Source organism: Sinocyclocheilus anshuiensis, unplaced genomic scaffold (assembly GCF_001515605.1).
Source record: "Sinocyclocheilus anshuiensis isolate Anshui unplaced genomic scaffold, SAMN03320099.WGS_v1.1 scaffold152, whole genome shotgun sequence".
Lineage (NCBI taxonomy): Eukaryota > Metazoa > Chordata > Actinopteri > Cypriniformes > Cyprinidae > Sinocyclocheilus > Sinocyclocheilus anshuiensis.
Genome location: NW_015555781.1, coordinates 2,291,728 through 2,309,492, shown reverse-complemented (window position 1 = coordinate 2,309,492; position 17,765 = coordinate 2,291,728). Strand labels below are relative to the sequence as shown.

At 37.1% G+C, this 17,765-nt stretch overlaps 1 pseudogene; it reads right to left on the bottom strand.

Annotated features, from left to right (window-relative positions):
• The window catches only part of LOC107674647 (protein tweety homolog 3-like), a 66,494-nt pseudogene that overhangs the window by 45,695 nt on the left and 3,034 nt on the right, over window positions 1-17,765 (bottom strand).

The window sequence follows — 17,765 nt, the reverse complement described above, 5'->3', positions numbered from 1 at the left end:
GTAACATCTTACAGTGAGTGAACAATATATTTTTAAAACATTCATTAATGTTTGTGTATGTTATTTAATACAAACACTTGATCATTCTTGTTTGTTCATTGTGCATTAAATAATTTTAACAGATTGAATTTTGAAATTAACCCTAAGAAGAATAATTGCTATATAACTATTGTTTATTGTTAGGTCATGTTATCTAACAAATAACATCTTATTGTAAAGTGTTTTTAATACTACAGTTTCCATCTATTTGATATACACTTAATATATGTAATCTTATCTAAATTTATTATAAAAGCTGAGGTTTGTTATTTCCTGCAAAGTTATATTTTAGCTGGTGTCAATGATCTGTTGCCTTTGGTCAGACTCAGCCCATTGCTTTACTGAAGTATATTATATTTTCCTTTTACAGCTGCAGACTGAGGAAGGTCCTGAAACACACCAGCAAACCCTAAAACAGACAACAGTTTACAGATGTTTTTCAGTGGCAGCAGAACTATGACTAAACTTTTGGGTGAAACTTGTTTAATTTTTTCATACTTTTATTACTTGTGGGAAAACTTGAAACACTTTTAAATAAGTATAAAGAATGGCATTGGTTTTGTACATTTAATTTTTGTTTAACGTTATTAATAAAAATGTTGTTCAATTAGCATGTTTTTGTGTTTTGCTTTGGTACCGAAATTGGTACAGAGAACCGTGGATTTTCACTGGTATTGGTACCGAATACTGAAATTTTGGTACCGTGACAACACTACACATTGAATAATCCCATGTTGTAGCGCCAAAAAAAATAAATAAATTAAAAAAATATATATTGCGACCAAATCATGTGCTTGTGCAACCAGCTGAGAAAGTTATTTGCAAAAAAGCGGCCAGTGGGAAGAATGAGTCTGGAGCCCTGGGTAGAACCCACGTGGACCTACAGCTAGAGGTGTCAGAGGTGTTAATACAGCCACACCGAATCCCAGAGAGAGCTCCAAATGAACTACAGAGTAGGGGTGGGCGATATGAGCTAAAATTCATATCACGATATTTTACACTGTCCAGGCGATATCAATATTATATTGCGATTTGAGAAAAAAAATTACAGGCAAAATATTTTAACCTTATATAACTACAAAAAGTGAGGGATTGGACATAGACCTGAAAAGTATATTTTTATTGTGCCATTGTTTTTCTCAAAAAGTGTAAACGTGCAACATGAGGTAGGCCTGTTTGAATTAAATAAAATTAAAATTAAAATTGTGTGTTTGAGTTGGCCAGTGGTTCCCAGACTTTTTCTGCCAGGCCCCCCTTTTGTAGATAAAAATATTTTCAAGACCCCCCCCCCCCCTTCTTTTTTTTTGGAAAGTCTCTTATGCTCACCAAGGCTACATTTATTTATTAAAAATACAGTAAACACTGTAATATTGTCAATTTAAATGATCTATTTGAATGTTTTAACATATAGGCTACTGTATTCCTGTGATCAAAGCTGAATTTTCAGCATCATTACTCCAGTCTTCTCTTCAGTGTCACATGATCCTTCAGAAATCATTCCAATATGCTGTTTTGCTGCTCAGTAACAATTTCTGATTATCATCAATGTTGTAAACATTTGTGCCGCTTAATATTTTTGAGGAAACTATTTTTTCACGATTCTCTTAGTTATGAATATTTGAAATTGTTCTAATCTTGTATAATTAGAAAAAGTGAGGGATTGGACATAGACCTGAAATCATCAATGTTGTAAACATTTGTGCTGCATAATATATTATTTGAGGAAACTATTTTTTCACGAGTCTCTTAGTTATGAATATTTGAAATTGTTCTTTGTGTCAGAGCGCTGAAGTTCGTGAGAAATAGAACGGTGTATCACTTTACTGTCATGGATTTGTCGTGTCGCGCCACATCCACAGCAGATAACATCACTGGGTTCTATTTGCTTTTGTCAAATCATGCCGCTCGCATCTGGTGTAGATGCTTAGAGCAGAACCATGCATCGTTCATTTATATTTCTACATGGCTCCCTGCAATACAACTCTGATTTATCAATCGCGCCATCTAGTGGTCTGTTATTGATACAACCACAACTGCTACAACTGATAACGGAGCGCTCAAGCGGGCAATGCGAGTCATGTTGAGGTAATTAAAATGTCAAATTAATATTTTGCGCTCAATTATTTACTTATTAGGCAAGTGGCCGCATGATAAGATATGGAAAATTATACAGTGTAGTCTTTATCACCCAGCAGAGGTTTATTTTGCAAAATAATCTGCTGACTGTACACTATCCCTCAGTTTGTGAACCACTGGAGTAGGCGATTTGTGCTCTATTCATTTGGTCTGTTGCTCTATGTGTTTGATTACTAATGCCTGTGTAGTACGGCGTTGCACACAGAGGACAAAAACATTCAGCCTCAACTCTTTATCGTCATTTGTGTTAAAATTTACAAAGCGTACCAAATTGAACAAAACTATATAAATGCAAAATTTGAATTCATGAATATATAACGGTATCCACGGTATAGCAAAATCCATATCATGGAACAACATAAAAAGTCACTTTCATACCGGTATAGCGCCCACCCCTACTACAGAGATTAGTACAGAAACGACTTCCCATCCAGAAATTAAACCCTGCAGCCCTTCAGATAATACACACCTTTTACACTCCAACAGACAGAATGAAGTTTTTCCAGCTGGGGATAATTTGATAAAAGCATCTCTCTGGAGACCAGAGTACATGAGCAGTGACTACACGTGTCATCTTCTGCCTGAATGAGACGCTGATATGAGGAAAAATGCATTCAGACTCACCTGCAGACGAGGGTGGCGATGATGACACACCAGGCGGTGCAGCAGCAGTCTGCGTTTGGCTGCTCGTCGCTCTTCTTACGGCGGCAGCACAGCCAGCAGGAGTAGATGAGGAGGAAGAGGAGGTCCAAGGCCAAGCATGCCAGAGCAACACTGCCCAGCAGCAGGATGGACTACGCAAGAGATCAGAAGAAAACGTGAGCCATTAGCTACATTTACATGCACCCAAATAATGAGTTTATAATCAGATTTATGGCTCAAATGGATTGAAAAGCCTTCATGTAAACAATGCAACCAATCCGACTGGGCTGGATGAAATGAAATGTGGATCAGATTGAAAGGAGTGGTGTAGACCTGAAATAACCTGATTAACAGGAAAAAACTATTTTCTCTATTAAAGAATACCTTGCACTCATGTACAGTGGCTTATCAATGTGTGTATGTTTATGTTTCACATCTTTCGAACTGGTCAGTAGAGGAGACTAGAGGAGACAGTAGAGGATATTCTGCCATATGTCAGCTTTCTTTTTATATACGTCACCAAGGCAAAAACAGAAATTATGTTAGCAGTAGCTCCGGTGACATTATCCTTATGGCTTTCTCTGGTTCCAAATGAGATACCCGCAACTCCAGTTTAAATCAGAACAAAGGCATTTTTTTTTTTGGTATAACTTCTGGAGAGAAATAGCCTAGACACTGGACAAAGATGAAACTTTCTAGTGTGCATGTGTTGAGTGCCTGTGTTTGCACATGCTAACAAATGCAGTATACTTTGAATGGCTTTAAGCTTTAGCCTCCAAAAAAATCATACAAAAATAATCTTTGGGATAAAAGATTTTACAAAATGTTAACACGTTAGCTCAAATATTTATTAAACGGAACAGAATTTTCATTTACACAGCTGTTTTTGTTTCATTCTGATGTTTCATTTGGAGACTGCAATTATTCTATTCTATGGACAACACTAACTACCATATTATAACCAAATATTGGATTCATTCTTTTTATCAACTTGTTTTCTTTCAGTTAGCACATATTTTGCATTTCTTTCTTGATCTGAGCTTACGCATTCAATGAACAATTACAAAATTATCCACAAATATTATTATTATTATTATTGTTGTGTTTTTTACTCAAAAACTGAGGTGCATAAGCTCAGATCAATGAGGTCCCAAAAAGAAATACAAAACATGTGCTAATTGACAAAAAGACTGAATCCACAGTTTGGTGATAATATATAATGAGAGATTTACAAGCAATTTTAAAAAGGCCAGTAATTTTTGACCAGGAACATCAAATTAGGTAAAGGATATTTAACACAGCACAAGAGTAAAACAGAAGGAAATGAATACAATTCTATATAATTTTGTTTTAAAAAATGTTCTAGTTGGACATTACTTGTCATAATGTAAAAAAAAACAAAAAAACACACACACTGAAACATATAAGTGACCTAATTTGTGGTTTATTTCAGTGTCATTTTTTTCCCAGACTCAACGTTTTATGACTATTTTTAGCTCAAAATATGACTAAGACAAATCAAAGGCACATCATAACACGTCCGCTTTTATTAAAATTGAAAATGGTGCGTGGGTCGCTCTAAGCAGAGTCTCCCACTGCAACTCACGTCACAAGTAACCTGCAGGGGAATTTTTATGTATAATGAGGTCAGAGCTATTCTCGGTTAAGACACACGCTTCACTCTGACAATCTTATTGTGACAACCCCACATATAGTGACACGACACCCATGATGGCGTTTTCCTGATAATCAGTTAATCTGCATGGACTGGACTCACTGAACCCCTCTTCGCATGTAAGCATTTTAAATCTCCCAAATCACAGAGTTTACATACAGCTTTCAACCTGTGCCAAGCTGTCCGTCAAACTCACAGTGTGTGATCACAGGAGAGCTGGGAAAACCATTGTGCTGGTTCAAAAGGGCCCAGCGAGTCAAACTGGAAAAGTGAGCAGATCTTAAAAGCACAGACTGTACTGCTAAAAGGACATCATTGCTCAGTGTAGTTACTTTAAAACACAAAGCCTGATTGTTCGTCTCAAGGTAATTCTTTGGGCTTATTAGGCTCAGATGATTCCAGTGAATTTTCAGGTCAGAGGTTTATCAGACCACCTGGAAACAAAGTTGTGTTTACATTGTACTAGACTGCATTAATGACACTAGAAGTTGTGGATTGACAATTGTGTCAGTGAGTCTTAAATGGAAAGTTTAAAAGTTTGTTTGATGCAGCTGTTAACAAATAAACAAGATATCAATCAACCTAACTGCATATCAAAATGTGTTTCATGTCCGTGCCGTAGTCGGTATTCAGTACATCCATACCAAATATTTCTTGCGTAGTAAATCAGCATATTAGAACGATTTCTGAAGGATCATGTGACACTTAAGACTGGAGCAATGATGCTGAAAATTCATACCATCACAGGAATAAATTATTTTAAAGGTTTAGTTCACCCAAAAATGAAAATTCTGTCATTAATTACTCACCCTCATGACGTTTCAAACCCGTAAGACCTTCGTTCATCTTCGGAACACAAATTAAGATATTTTTGATGGAATCTGAGAGCTGTCTGACCCTGCATAGACAGCAAAGCAACTGAAATGTTCCCAAGTCCAGAAACGTAGCAAGGAGATCTGTAAAATAATCCATGTGACATCAGGGGTTCATCCACAACTAAACAAAGCTACGAGAATACTTTTTGTGCACAAAAAATAAAAAACTGTATTCAACAATTCGTCTCCTCCGCATCACCCTGGTGCCATTTTGGAGAATATCCGCTGGACGTAAAACAATATGTTTCCTACGTTGCTGTGATTTGATCTGAACAGAAACAGCGTATCCGCGTGGCGCATGACACAAAACAGCATACGTTATTTTACGTCCAGCGGATATTCTCCAAAATGGCACCAGGGTGATGCGGAGGAGACAAATTGTTGAATGAAGTCATTTCATTTCAGTTGCGTTGCAGTCTATGCAGGGTCAGACAGCTCTCAGATTCCATCACAAATATCTTAATTTGTGTTCCGAAGATGAACGAAGGTCTTATGGGTTTGAAACGACATGAGGGTGAGTAATTAATGACAGAATTTTCATTTTTGGCAGAACTAACCCTTTAACATATATTCAGATAGAAAACTGTTATTTTAAATTTTAATATTTCACAATATTACTGTTTTTGCTGTATTTTAATCAAATAAATGCTGCCTGGCTGGTCATTTACGTCCGTCATTTTAAATGGACTGTTTCCAGTCAGGATATGGTACAATGTGCATCAGACTGAAAAGTTTGCCTCACCATTTGCTAAATTATACCACTTTTATCATTAAATCAATTAAAACAATTCACGAGTTAAAATCTTGGTTAGGGTCATATTATAGAGTAATAATAGGGTAATCATGCAGCTTTTGTTTACTAGACATAAGCCATGGTAATTAGGTTACCTTAGTTAACACAGTCTTCAGAGCAGTCAATCTGCCCTCAAAACCAGGGATTGTTCATGATAGTTGACCAGCTGAAGGATCTTTGGCCATTGCAGCAAGTTAAAATGATCAAGATCCCTGTGTTTTGCACATCCCTACTTTGAAATTGTTTCAAAATGCTCACATTCAAGACCTCTGCGTTGAATTTGGAGAACAAGTCTATTACTTCATTGCTGTTTGACATTTCTGTGTGATGGAGAAAGATGGGAAATAATTTCCAGAAACCAAGACAACCCAGTCCCTGCGGGCAAATGCTAAACCGTTCTAATTTTAGAAGCACGATTAAGCCTTGTGCTGTATAGACTGTGAAAACCACTTGTCTATAAACCACAATGTCCACTATTCACAGTGGCACTTCACGAAAAATGAATCTTTTGTGAGATCTTCTGAATCTTTCACTGTTTGACAGTTCAAAAACAGACAGCGAGGGTTGTGCTGACTCGAAACAGACCCGTGGGCTTTTATGTTCATGAATCTTTTGAATCTGACTTACAGGTAAATAATCAAACAGACTCATACTGAAGATAGATGAATAAACCTTCACGTCACTGATGACAATCTACTTTAAGTAGCAGATGATAAACCATGAACCTCTTTCCTAGTCAACATCACTAACCGACTAAACGGTTGTCGGATGATTAGACCGACATCGTGACCCACTGCTAATATGTAAACACGATCTATCCCACTTATGATCTTAACACTTGCAGGGTCACTGAAACAACTGTTCCTCAATGAATCACCACCTACTCAACACCAACTCAAACCCAAAACCATTCAATAGCTACAACAATGGGAAATGTGAGGCAGGAACTCATCTGAGACAAATGAGGTGTGAATGATGACGACGATGGGTGATATGACGTCTCAAGATGAGGAAAATTGTGACTTGGTGCCAACACCATCTGGGAGAATGGCCAGTAAGCACTCATGCTATGATTAATCAGTGCTTAAATAGCCTCATTTACAAAGAATGACAGCTCTTGCCAGAACTACATTGCTGACAACCTCTGATAATGTGTTTGGAGAATGTGATTAACAGCCTTTGCGCCCATGAGATCATCTCAGCATACTGGCAGAATGATGTGCCTTTATATAAATATACACCGCAACTGAATAATCAGCCCTAGTAGAAAATGGCAGAAGAAACAAGAGGTTTGCATGTCTACTAAATCCATCTACTTAATTGGTTTCAAACAAGAGTCATTTTGACAGCCCTAGACATCACTGCCAAAAACAGCTTTAAATGTTGTATTTACTTCCTGTAGCTCAGAGTGCTTGCGATGCCAAGGTCATAGGAAAAGCACCTGATAATGCATTAAATCTAACACGACCTTCGACAGACTTCCTCACCGGTTAAAGATATGAAACACAGCTGGCATTTGCCAACTCAGAGTGCTTGTGTTTTCCTATTAGAACTTGTGCCAAGGAGGTCACTGCAATTACTGAGATTTCAATCCTGCAACATTTCTTCTTTTGCTGCTAACAGGAAAAGACCCAGACTCAGCTTTTCTAAACAGACGGTAATCTTCTGCAGATTATCTTAATGGATCTACTCTTTCCATATGCTGATTCAGGACATGGCGTAGCGAGAGACCCCTCTGAGCGATACCACTGCCCAAGAACAACAGCAGCATTTCAAACACAAGCTCACTGTGCTGATGTGCTCCTGGCTGTAGGCCATCATACTGATATTTGCTAAATATGCACCACCCTTTATCCTGTCACGTTTCAGAGAAACGCCATACGTGGAATCTCACTGTGCTCTACTAAACAAAGACAAAAAAGCAGTCACATTAAGGGACTGATTTTTTTAATTTATTAAAAAAAAATTTTTCATTCCCTTACCTACAGAATACTACAATGAAAAAATATGGTGTAGGATGTTTTTTGCATTTTAAAAAATAAGTACGACTTCACATTGTGTCAAACTGATCTGAATTTTTTTTATGACGGAGGAAAGTTTCGGAGGCAGGATGTAAACATGATTGACACAACGTGAAAAATAAATCCTGAAAAAAGCATAAGAGATTCCCAAAAAAAATTTCTAAATTGTAATTTTTAAAATGTTTATTAGTTTGCATGCATGTCAGCTTATGATCAAACAAAATGTTTACATTTATGTTTGTATACGATACAGTTTTATAAATTTCCCCAAATTTCCAATGAATTCCCATAAATTCCTGTTAAGTTTCCAACTTGGAATATTTCCAAAATTCCCCAGAGAAATCAAAAAAAAAAAAAAAAAAAAGACTAAAATAAAATAAAATAAAACTAACATCTCAGACCGAGATATGTTTCTTCTGAAAAAGCAAAGCTTAATAGTCTCATTTAATTTAAGCAAATCTTTACATTTTTTTATTTTCTAAAAATAAAAAAAATAAAAAATGACTAAAATAAAATAAAATAAAACTAACATCTCAGACCGAGATACGTTTCTTCTGAAAAAGCAAAGCTTAATAGTCTCATTTAATTTAAGCAAATCTTTACACTCTTATAAAAGAAAAAAAAAAAAAATGTAAGAAAATATTGTTAAACTTTAAACTTGAAATTTACATGTTGATAACCCAAAACATTGCTTTCCACTGATTTAATTTCCCATTGTCATGGAAAAGAGTGAGGCTCTTTTCATTTGCAGTTGGAGCAGCAAGGGGCCAAATCTGGGTCAGAGATTTCTTTGGGAAACCAACAGTAATCTAGGGAGGAGTTAGAAACACTTTCAGAGAGGATGTCAAAAGCTTTTCAGCCTTTGAAGGTAGACTGGATGGCAATAAACCTTCCCACACACACAGGAAGTAAGTAGTTAACATCTAACGGTAGATGTAAACTGCAAAAGAAACAGCCACGCAGATTAGATTTGGAGTCAAATGAAAGCAGAGACATTAATATTTCAAACAGTGTTGTGTTTACACCGCTCCATGAATGGCTCCTTCACAAATCTTTCATAACCAGCCAACCACGTGACAAAAGTATTGGCAGTATGCCACTATGAGAGACAGCTTGTGTTTCCTGCCTGGCCTGACGACAGGACGGCCTTGTCAGTCTGTATTGCACCATGCAAACACGCTGACAAAACAGATTAGCAGCACCCCTGCTCTCGCTTCCTGTGCATCCAACGACATCCCTGAGAATGACATGCTAGAATGACTCAACAAACACTAGCGCTACAATTATCAAAAATGGAAATGTTTCCAGCGCTCCCCCCACGACATGAAGAGGCCAGTCACAAATTTCTCCAACCTCCCCCACAGCCAGCCTGGGGAGTGGGAAAGCATGAGGGGGTTTTGTTTTTTGAATTTGCACTTCAAGCCGTGCACAAGTCCACATTCCCACAACAAGCAGACAGGAACTTAAACTAGTAGGGCAAATGAACAACACTACACTGATGTTTTAGTAAAACAGTGGTTAAAGACCACATGAAATCAAAACCGTGATGCTTTTAGTCCATGTCTGTTAGCTTGGAAATCAAAATCTAGTGTATCATTAGTTCATCACTAAAATTATTTTAAGATTTACAGTTTTTCTCTTCCAGCAAAACAGTAAAAAGATAAATGGTACAAAAGCCGTCATGGGGGCAGTACCCTTTTAAAAGGTACTAATACAGGGGTAAATATGGTTCAAAAGTGCACCGTTTGAAAATGGACCACCCCAGTGACAGCTTTTGTACCATTTTTTGGAGATACATCTAATAAAATGTTTTCTAGAATGAGAAACGTGTCATCCCTTTAATTAGGGCTGGGCGATAAAACGATAATTTTCCTTATATATGAAACGATAACAAGAATTCGATATAATGTTATGAACCAAAAGCAGAATGAAAGTGTTGCTCATTTGAATCGCGCCACATGGAGCATTTATCTGCTCGGCTCAAAGTTCAAAGGCAGCGCAGCGCGAGCTCACTAGAGCAGATGCGTTTACTCGCTGATGAGTAGTGCTGGGCGGTATACCGGTGTTTATTTTTGTTATGATATTAATTTTTAAAATACCGCAATACCGGTGTATGTCGCTTAAACAACGTTCGGAAGGCGACACCATTTGAAAGGGGTCCCTTTTCACTGTTGCACTGTGGTGAGGGAACAGCTGTACGTGTTACTAAGCGTGAAAGTTCTGAAACTGAAGCTGTAGAACTAATATTTTTTGACAATATTCACTCATCATGACAGTAAAATAGGGCATTCTAAGTCAATATACTGCAGTATTTCCTCTCAATCAGTAGAAAATATGGTTAACACCCGGTCATGCATGAAAAAAAATTACCGCCATGTACCGTGAAACCGGTATAATTTAGGAAAATACCGTGATATAAATTTTTGGTCATACCGCCCAGCACTACTGATGAGTCTCAGTAACATGACACTAAACAGCACTGTGAGATCCAGTGAGAAGCGCTTGAATTCAGTGACAAACCCAAATGACTCGGTGATTTAAACTAGTTTAAAGCCAGATGAAGCAGCGCTGACAAACAGCAGAGACACTGTGCACTACGATACAGTCAGAAGGCTTTTCAATCTACAAATCGCCATCATTTACCATACATTTACTGTAGTTACACTAACCGCACCAAAATCTCATACCGGCCCATGCCTAGTACATTATTATTGCAGCCTGCACTGCAAACTGTGCTGAAGATACGCATCAAGTCGTGCAACACAAACCTGTTTCATGATTTGAAACAATATCACTAATTAAAACATGCAGAAACTAAGAAATTAATTATTCTATTCAAATATTTATTTTGTATAAAAATGTGAAGAATTCAAAAACGTGAAGTGTTTGTCAAGTTCTAACCATAAAGAGTATAAAACCACAATTAAATTGGTCTGGTTTCTACAACTTTTACTTGTGAGCAAAAATCTGCCTTTAAACTTGAAAGAAATAAAGATTTGAAATTTATCGTGATAATGTATCGATATCGACTGATAATTTTATCGTGATAATTTTTTTAGCCTTATCCCCCAGCCCTGCCTTTAATTATAAATACAATCTCCCTCTGATTAGCATTTGCAAGTGCCAAATTATGCTTTGTTAGTGTGTCTTCAGATGTGCCAACACAGTACACTTGTACTTTATCTCCATTCCCATCCAACAACTGGTTGTGAAGTCAACCTATTTAGACATGGAAAGTGGCTGGAATGTAAAGTTGACAAATTTTTTCTTCAATATTGGGATGTCCAAGTGTAACATCATCGAAAAAGGGCTTGGTTCTATCCACTGGTTGTTGTTTGGTTGGAGGCCAATCTGAATGTGAGCTTGCAGATGACTGTAAGAAAAAGGTGGGGTTTAAGTGGAATAAATGATTGGAAAACTTGGGCATACGTTACCAGAGAGAAAAGTAGTTTCACTGGAAAATCACCAATTTTGATTGAAAAATTACAAGGTCAAATAAACGAAAATATGAAACAGACAAATAGCTCACAATAAGATCAAAAACATGCAATAAAAAAAATATATTTTTTTTTCTTCCATGCTTACTTTAATCATTTTTAAGTTGTGTCAACTAAACTACTAATTTAAACTAAAAAGGGATGAGTCCACTTCCAGTTGCAACATATCAACACATAAAAGAAACCCTGCTCACACAACTTTACAAGGTCTTTAAGAACAAGAATGAAGTATGAAGGTTTGGATTTGGCAAATCTGGTGTTTGGTATCAGGCATCTCTGTCATCGGGATAAAATCCAAATTGTTTATGGCCCTCAGTGGAATCTGGATGGTTTATGTTGGAAAAAAAAAATAGAATCTCTGAATGCAACCATGAACTACTTACTAATAATCTGTCCTTCAAATAGAGCTGCAAGTGAAAATGTCCAGAAAAACAAGCACTGTTTACGGATTTAAAGGGTTACTTTCAAAGCTCTTTTATTGTACTTAAAATCTAAAAGCAAGTCTATACTTAGACTTCAGCAAAATCTGCTTGGAAAGAACAGTTCAGCTGAAAGCAAACACATGGTTTAGCATGGTTTGATAAAGACTAAATATGAAAATAAATACCACATCTTTTCAGAAGCCAATATCAAATGACTCCAAGTAACATATTTGCGTATGCCATACCCATTCCTACAGAAAAAAGACTTTGACTTTACAATAACACGCTTCCCAAACTACATCATTTAGGTTAATCAACTCATGGTAGACAACCCAGTGGTGGCACACTCAAGTTAGCCTTGTGTGCCCTCCTCATCCGCTGGTAGGTCTGTCCTCAGACTCCTCACCCAAACAAACTCAGAGCTCCAGTCTCATCCATCATCCCACTGACTGGACCTCCCCGTCAGTTTGGCTTCCATCCACGACGATTCATGTGAAGCACTGCCCAAACTCCCACAGTCCTGGCCTTTGTAAACATGTGAGACATGCGTTTCTCAATGCAATACCCATTGACAGCCAATGACAAGTGTTTAGGGATGGGAAAGGGTGAAGTTCAACTAGAATATTAGACATTGATACAATCCACTTGAGTTCACAGATATTCAATCATATCGAGTTCAAAGATATTTTTAATTTATCATTATTAGTCGATATACTAGATATTTAATTGTGCCTATCGTGTCTATTCATTTTATTTGTTTATGTTATTCATTTATCTTTACTAATTTAATAACACTGTTAAATGCAATCTTCAGCAAATCTTAGAGTACCCATTTTTCATACAGTACATTATAATGTTGTGATGCTTTAATTTACTTCTTGAATTTAATAGGAGTGATTTTAGTTTTTAGTTTTATTCAAGACAAAATAGTATACTATCCACCTTATTTTTCCCATAAGAGTGGGCGCGGACATTTGTAAATTTAATGTGTCTGGCTTCCGGTCTCATCAGCTTCCAGCTATTTTTAGCTGTAAAAAAAACAGCTCATTTCGCTGCTTGATATTGCAAACTGCTGTGCCTCACCATATTATTCTAATGTATTATCTTAATTATAAACACACTGGGTTGTAGTGCAAACAGTTTTACCGCTTACTGGATGTTGTTATTCTTTCAATAAACTTTCTTCAGTACATGCATTAGCTTGGCAACTTCACATTTCTTGACACAGTCTGTTAAGCAACATTAATAACCTGTCATCTCACTCCGCACTACAAGCAGTCCCAAACAACTGAATATTTAGGCAGCAACATCAATAAATAATGATTTATTGCTAAAAGCAAGGCTGCCTTTGTTCTTTTTAATGGAAACAGACCATCAAAAGTAAAAATACTGAGCTGAAAATAAAAGTAGGACAAAGTTCACAGATAAGCGCATCAAGGAAACCTCAACTGGGACATCAGGAGTGAGCTTAACCCCTAACTAGTGGCCAAACGAGATGACATCGCTAGTTAATTCCAATCCTGTGAACAAACGGCATTCAATGGACATCAGGTGTCCCCTCTCTCTCCCTACCCACCCCCCATCCTCAGCTGTGCTGTCTGTTATCATTCACTATGTGCGCTTTGACTCCAAGACAAATGCTACAAAGAACAGGCTGCTAGTACAAGTTGCTCGAACGTCCTGTCTATTTTAAATGTGTATGATTTTGTAAAGATTTTTTTTTCCAGTCAACGAATAAAGGGTCGGTCAATGGATTAAGGTTTAGAAGTCTGTGATAGCAGTCAGAAAATTATGAAAAAAATGTTTAGGGATTAAATTATTTAAATATGATTTCATACAACATTAAACATACAAAATATCCAAACATATCCCATTTAAATAATTAAAATGATTTTTTCCTTCAATATTTCAGCCATAAACTGTAGTATTATCAGCAGTACCAGCAAGTGTCAGTGCCTATAAAAATGTAAGATACTTTATGTATGCCATATGTGAGAAAGCTGATAATGTTCTTTAGCTGATAATAGTCCAAGTTTTGATTTTCCTCTATAACACAAAAGTAATTTTAATCATTTACTTTCTAACAAAAAAAATAATAAATGAAGAATGCATGACAACTTGATGCTGCAAAAAGGTACTCGCCATAAATTATACAGGAAAACTAGTGGTTGGTTAGGACTTGGGCCTTCCTCCATCCATGCAGATGAGCTTTTAGACAGTTCATGTGAAGTTATCTGTAATTCTATATGCACCTGATGTCAATGGCATTTGACAGGATGAGGTTAGATCCCTTAACACAGCTGTAAAAACAGAAAACTGTTTCATCATGTGTTTTAGCTTGTGTCTGCCATGCTGTTAAGGTATTTTTCCAATGCTGATGCATGGAAAGTCACCGGTAAAACATTTTTAAACGGCTGATCTAGTCTATCCTGGGCTTTATGACCTAAAAACACTGAATTATCTGCCTTAACCTCTGCTCTCCATCTCAGCTGCTTCCTGAGCAACATTTATCATCTCTGTGCCTATGCTAGAAGACCAGCAGGGACTGAGGATCAAGCTGGCCGTCAGCTTGCAACTGCTGTTTCTAAATGAATCCACTCATTCTTGCCTTGATCTACTTCCTCTACACTTCTAGCTGAAAGAGAAGTGGTTCTCATCACCATGTGAACATATACAGCAGCCCTAAAAAAAAAGTGTTTAGACACTTTTGGACACATAGGCTAAGTCAAACATACATTTAGTTGCAATTCATTAAAATAACCAAATCTAAAAGCAAGTGGCACCTGTTAACTAACCAAATTAAACTTACCTTTTTTGCACTCGCTTTGACCTAAACAGTGTTGAGATGATATTTAGTGAATGCACAAAGGTAAAACTGTCTAAGGAAGCACCTTGAACCAATACACTGACCATCTATAAGACATCAAATCACTAAAATGTACACAGACCACCCTGAATAACCCCCTTATAGGTGCAACAAATTATGATTATGTTCCTATAGCTCTGGAACTGTACTGTACCACCTTACTGATGGTGATGGTTAAGCACAATTACGACTTCTTTACATTAGAATTCCAAGTTACCAACTGGTTTCACTCAACACTCCATAAAGCGAACAACAGTGAAGGCCAAACTTGATTTAAGGAGCTTTGCTTAGAGGTATTGTCACCAGGCTTATGGCACTCCTGGCTTCCCTTAGGCCATCTGTTGTCTCTATGATGAAAGACTACAGTCAAGTAGTTGAAAGGGTGCTCAGAAGCCTACTTTCTACCTTCACCAGCCATGCCTGGGTGTGTTCAGCATCAGCGAGATGCAAGTTTTAACAAATAACAATAATTATGCTGAACAAAATTATAAACGCAACACTTTTGTTTTTGCCCCCATTTTTCATGAGCTGAGATTCAAAGATCTAAGACTTTTTTTTATGTACGCAAAAGGCCTATTTCTCTCAAATATTGTTCACAAATCTGTCTAAATCTGTGTTAGTGAGCACTTCTCCTTTGCCGAGATAATCCATCCACCTCACAGGTGTGGCATATCAAGATGCTGATTAGACAGCATGATTATTGCACAGGTGTGCCTTAGGCTGGCCACAATAAAAGGCCACTCTAAAATGTGCAGTTTTACTGTTGAGAGAAATAGGCCTTTTGTGTACATAGAAAAAGTCTTAGATCTTTGAGTTCAGCTCATGAAAAATGGGGGCAAAAACAAAAGTGTTGCATTCATAATTTTGTTCAGTGCAAGTCATTATAAAGATTGAATTGTCTTTATTACCTTTTTTGGCACTAAGAAATTTGCACATAGAAAAGCTCTGTGTAATCTCTTTAAGAGATAAGCTCCCACTAACTATTGAGCTAAAATGAATAGTTCATTCTATTGCTCTAACTCAACAGGCAAAGAGGTGTCTCTGGGTTTGTTAGTGCTAGGGCTGCACAATTAATCGAAATTAAATCGCAAAGGCGATAAATCACGATTTGGTCGAGATCGCGATTCGACAGAAGCTGCGATTGTCATGCGTATCTTTCAGTGAAGCACAGTTCTGTGATCAGCAGTAAATCTCCATCCGAAGGCCAGAGGGCGCTGTCGCGCTAAAACTCCAAATACGCCCCGCAGAAGAAACCAAGGAAATCCCTATAGCGGTTGCTGAATAAACAGAAGATTTAACTGCTTTGATTAATTCAATGTGACTAATAAACATGACTATGACAATATATGGTTTATCGGAGTTCTTCTTATTATAATTTTTATTATAATAAAGTATATAATAAATGCAATGCCTTTATCACTGTGTAGCCGGGGAGGTGGCTAGTAGTAGAGGGCGTGGCCATGCAGGTGGGTTGAGTTTTTAAGTGGGCATCGGAAGGGAGGCCTAGAGACTGGGTCCGGACTTTTTGTGTGGAAGCGCACTGTTTTGTAGCACTTCCCTGTTTGTTTGTGCACGGACATGGTCTGGGTGAGCAGACACAAACATTGTGCTGTCCTCTGTATGTGTAGTACCTCTGTGCTTGATTGTGCACATGGTCCGGGTGAGCAGATGTAAACATCGTGGATTTGTTTGCTGTTGGTCACGCTCATTCTTCTTTGATCTGGAAAACCTTTGGAAAGTAGTTCGGGATTGATGGCGGTGTTGCAGGTAATTGCAGATGTTTTTATATAGGATTTGTAAGCATTTTGCTTTCATTATTTTAATGAAATTAAAATAAAAATGAACAATTAGAGTAATTTTTCCTTGAATGTTGTTAATTGTGTTTTGTGTTTGGTTATTTGTTTTTTTGTATTAGGTTTAGTTGATCGCTGTTCCTCCAGTGTTTGTTATGTTGTATTTCCTCAGCTAGCCGGTCCTTGTATGTGCGCGCTGTATGCTTCCAGCGCAATTAAGATTTGATGATTGTTGTGAATCGGACTGGCTAGCAGAGTGTTTTATTTTATTTATTGTTTGTTTGTTTTTCTTATTTGTACATCACTCCCAGCCTCGTGTTGCCAGCCAACCTTTGTACCCTTTATACATGTTGATGCTTTGAAACACCTGCATTATTTATTTGCATGAGGGTTATGTTTGCAGTGATATTAACCGTTGATTTGGAGTACTACTTTTGAGTGAGGTGTGTCTTACATGTAGTAGGAATTGAAGGGTGTTTATGTAATTTTATGTTTGGATTACTTTGTGCAGAGAAGCTTGGATTGTATTGGGGTTTATAGAGGGTTGGCTGGCTATTAATATTCTTTTTATGAGGAGAAATTAATTTCTGTTATATGATGCATTTTGTTTGTGTTTATTTTGTTATATTGGTTCATTTGTATGAATAAACGTTTTTTTGTGATGTAAGTTTATGATTACTAGTTTTTTGGGGTCACCCTTGCTTGAAGGAGGAGTTACAATTGCTTAAATACTATGAAATATGTTGCGAGCCTTATTCTGTGTAAGAAGCCACATCATCTCACAGAAGGATTTATTTCAAACACTCGACTGACGTTATGAAGTGAGTTTGGAGTAAAAACATGTTATTAAATGGTATTTTCACGTGCTTTCAGATGGAGCAGCATTTATTACACAGAGCTGTAGTTCACTGAGAAGCTATGCAAACAGCTGTCATTATCGCGAACGATTTCTTTGATTTCATAATCGCGCAATAAAATCGTCTGCGATTTTGGGTAACTTGTCAGT